Source organism: Cebus imitator, unplaced genomic scaffold (genome assembly GCF_001604975.1).
Source record: "Cebus imitator isolate Cc_AM_T3 unplaced genomic scaffold, Cebus_imitator-1.0 Scaffold75, whole genome shotgun sequence".
NCBI lineage: Eukaryota > Metazoa > Chordata > Mammalia > Primates > Cebidae > Cebus > Cebus imitator.
In genome coordinates this window covers 3,561,744-3,565,818 of record NW_016107390.1, presented here as the reverse complement: position 1 = coordinate 3,565,818, position 4,075 = coordinate 3,561,744, and the positions used below count along the sequence as shown (strand labels likewise).

Sequence of the window (4,075 nt, the reverse complement as noted above, 5' to 3'; positions counted from 1 at the left end):
TTGTTAACAATGCTGCAGTGAAAATAGGAATACAGACATCTCTTCGAGACGGCGATTTCATTTTCTTTGCGTAGATCCCCGGAAGCATCAGAGTCTTAAATAGCTCTCTTCTTACTCCACAAACACTTTATCAAATCACTGCTTTAGTTTTCTAACAGCACTTCCACTACCTAAAACTACCTTGTGAACTGATTTGATCATTGTTTTATTTCCCAGTATCCCCTAGTAGAAAGTAAATCCCATGAGAGCAGGATTTTGTGTTTAACAAATAATAGGTATTCAATAAATAGCTGTTAATAAATGAATCAGGAAGAATACGAACACACTCAAGAAATATCATGAAATATATAATAATCCTTAGTATAAAATAAATTATATTTTCATTAAAGTGTAGGTGTGTGGGGGGGCACAGAATTTTATAGTGGATCAGAGTGATAAACAAACTCAGTGGTGATAGGGTTTCATAATTCTAGGAAAATTGGAAAGCCCTTCCCTAGAGACCAGAGTCTCAGGGAACATTAGTGGAAGTGATCTGGCTTGAATGTGTATGCTCAGTTCAGACTAAAGACTTACTGTCCACACTTCTTTCCAGCCATGGTGTAATCCCATACTCACATGGACAATGAAATGGTACAGGGGAGAAGATGACAGGAATTTCCTCATGCATGTTCATTTCCTCAGGGTCTGATTCACTTAAAAGACAAAAGAAACAGGAGGTTTTCCTGATCTGAGGAAGCCTGAGTTCTCCAGTGTTCCTGTCTTTCCAGGTAACCACACAGCTTCATCCTGGGGAGGGAGAGATGGTAACGCGTCACTGGCCACCTTCCGAGCTCCTTAGAGTAGGAGTTCACGGGAAGAAGCATCCACGTGTGTGGCCGTCCTCAGAACACTGTGCCTCCTGCCCCCAAACACCCTGACCTCTGCCTTTTCAAAGGCAGAATTTGATCCATTAATGTTCTCCAGTGTGGGTTTCATAAAGCATTTGGATGGGCCCTTCTTCACAAATGAATAAAAATGAGTAAAGTCCTCAGAATCAAAGGAAAGCCAGGACTGGCTTCCAGAAGCACGAGGCAACCCAGAGAGTCCATCTGCAGCCAAACCATGCAACAGACCCAGACACAGCTTAGAGGCTGGCAACAAGTCTGCCTGCAGGATCTGCCAAGGAACCAGATGCTGTTGCTTCCAAAGCTTGGCATCAGGGCCCCTGATTGCCATCCAACAAAGAGGAAAAATAGGAATGATATAATGTGGTGGGATAAAACACATCCCACCTCAACCTTTTTTATTACTCACTGAAAAAAAATATGGAAGATATTTATGGGAAAGTACCAATGTTTTTGGAAATATTGTACATACATTAGCTACAACACCATTTTTGCCAAATGGGAAATATATTTAAATTATGCAGTCTGCGTCTGTCTAAAAATAAATTGTCATCTTTTCTGATCAATGTATATGTCCAGGATATGGAAATGACTCTGCTAATTGAGGATGCTGTCAACCAGTGCACTTGTAAGTTACCAAGAAGTAAAGTTGTGAAGAAGTCTGTCTGTGTATGTGCATAAAATAGCAATTAATGTTGTTGTAATATAAAGTGAGTTTAAGGAAGATTGGGCTTTGAAAAAGAAGAACTATCCAGTGAAGGTGGAGTGTTGAATTTCATGGTTCTGCAAAGTATTAGGAGTTATGTGAGGTTGGATGAGATAAGATGTTTATGAAAAAGTAGAATGCAGTGGAGAGCAGTGCGTGCCAAGGCTCCAGGGTGGCATTAATAACCCACTATATGTGACAAAGTACTGTGCAAAGTACTGGTATGTATTGAAAACTCATTGTCATTTCTCTTCCTCTGGGTTTGAAATAAGCAAATTCATGTCAGTCTGATACTTGTGAAATTTCTATTGTTTTGAGAGTGACTCGAAATTCTCCATTTAAAAATTAGAAAAATAAGGCGGCATAAGCAATGGCCTCTTCGTTGTCAGGTGAGATGGTGGGTATAACGGGTACCAACATGCTTCCACTCTTCCCTGGATTCACACTCACCTGAGATTCCGCCCTCGAAGTCACTGCAGGCTTCCGCAGTGCCACGAGAGCTGATTCCAAGAGGCTTCAGCTAAAATGCATATCGCTTCAGCACATGATCACAGGCAAATTTGTCATCCTAGCTCACTGATAGGCATTTGAAAGTAGGAGTCAGTCTGTGAGTGACCAAGGAGACTGTGAGGGCTTTGGGTAAAGAAGGCAAGCCTAGAACCCATGACCGATGAGGAGGTGAGGGGGCAATGCTGTGATCAAGGTGCAACACTTGGAAACCCCCCCACTTCACTGCTTTGCCAGGTTGGAGAATTATTGCATATGCTGTCTCAAAGCTGAGAATCTAGCACAAATACCTTAAAAAAAAGTCTTTGGTCTCAAATGCATTTGCTTTCTAAGTTGTCCATTTAAATGCGAATAGTTGCCATTCAAATATTATTTCTTAACCCCAGATCCTTGGGTTCTTCATATGAATAATTAAAAAAAAAAAAAGACGATCAATTTGAATAGCATACAAAGATCATTTGAGAAAGAATGATGAGATTTTAAATTTTTTTATTTTTTATTTTTTTTGTATTTCATATAACTCCCACACTTCACAAAAAGAAATGTGGTGGAAAGAAATACAGAATTTTCATGTAGAACTTCCTAAAGATCTCAAGACCCTGGACCTTATTTTCAGAGAAAATGACTGCATTAAGGGGCAGCCTTTGAAAGGCCTGAGTTCAATTGCCTGCCCCTCGTGGAGCAAGTGTAATGCACACAGACACAAACACTTGTCCACGGAGCCCACACACATTTCCAACAAACACCAGAGAGAGATTAGTAGACCCGTCTTGGTTTTCAGGTCTTGAAAAAACTACCAAGGCCTTCAGCTTAATAGCTCTGAGGTTGCCAATTGCTGGAACAAGTCAAGGTTATATTAATCTCTTACAGGTAAGAAAACAATTGAGACAATGTTTTAGCCACAGTTTGACATTATTATTATTATTATATCTCATTATTTACACTAGTTCACATTAGCCCCCCCAAAAGAGAAAAAGTGTTTTTTATTATAACACCAGCAAAACCACAGAGATTTACAAAACTATATTTTTAGTACATTTACAAATTGGAGTAGGAGGTCAGGTCTAGCTCAGGTTAAAAATATTATGATATAAATACAAATTCATCACTGTTCCAGTCAGCAGATCATACCTTCCAGAGTGGCAGGCAAGGACCATGAGTTGTGTCACTGCAGAGAATGATAAATCACTGTGGGAGACATAACAACCAGAATCGTCGCCACCATGTAATAGATCATGATGCACCCCGATCTTTTCCAAACGTTATTTACAGTTATCAGGGTTGAGGACAGCAAAGCGCAAATGGATATTAATCTTTGCTCTCCCGGGGCTCGGCCGACTCAGGGTTCCTGTCTCTTCGACTCTGCCCATAATTTCCAGCAACGTGATAAGCTCTAGTTATGTGCAGTCTGTCCAAAGGGATCAAATATAAATATTTCCAAAAAGAAAGAGTGTTTCAAAGCCCATCAATCACAGCCTTTGAGAACTCTGTTACTGTAGCATTCTGGAAAGGATTGCGATGTGAGAATTTGTTCCAGAAAGGAGCTACTGAAGTAAATGAATGAGGCCACGTTATGCAAAGAGGAGGAGGCAGGGGTGAAGGTGGGAGGCTGGGCAGAGCCGGCCCCCAGGAAGCTGGAGCAAAGCGGCTTGCCTAACCCACAACCCTGGCACATGAACTGGAGATCTTTTCTTTAATGCCTGTAATAGAACTGCTATTTTATCTTCATAGACCTTCACTTTCCAACTGTATGAATTGAGGAGATGCTTGTTTCCCTGACATCCAACGTATGACCTTAGGTTAGGGCTGCGTTCACACCTTCTCAGTCCTAGACCCTGTCACTTTTGGAGGTCCCAACCCCACTCGGTATCACACATATTAAAATGTACATGCATCCCATGTTAAATATAGAGGGTATTTTTTTGCTATAAAAATAAATTTTAAAATTGTAATTTTGCTTTTGAAATTTTTTGGCTAT

General features: G+C 40.5%; 1 long non-coding RNA gene across 1 annotated transcript; it reads right to left on the bottom strand.

The window, feature by feature from the left end:
- Positions 1-412: 412 nt before the first annotated feature.
- On the bottom strand, positions 413-3,846 carry LOC119471811. The gene is made up of 3 exons (XR_005200902.1): positions 3,229-3,846; positions 2,041-2,195; positions 413-786 (listed from the first exon to the last, which is right to left on the bottom strand). It is a non-coding gene; the product is annotated as an uncharacterized LOC119471811 (long non-coding RNA).
- Positions 3,847-4,075: the final 229 nt, after the last annotated feature.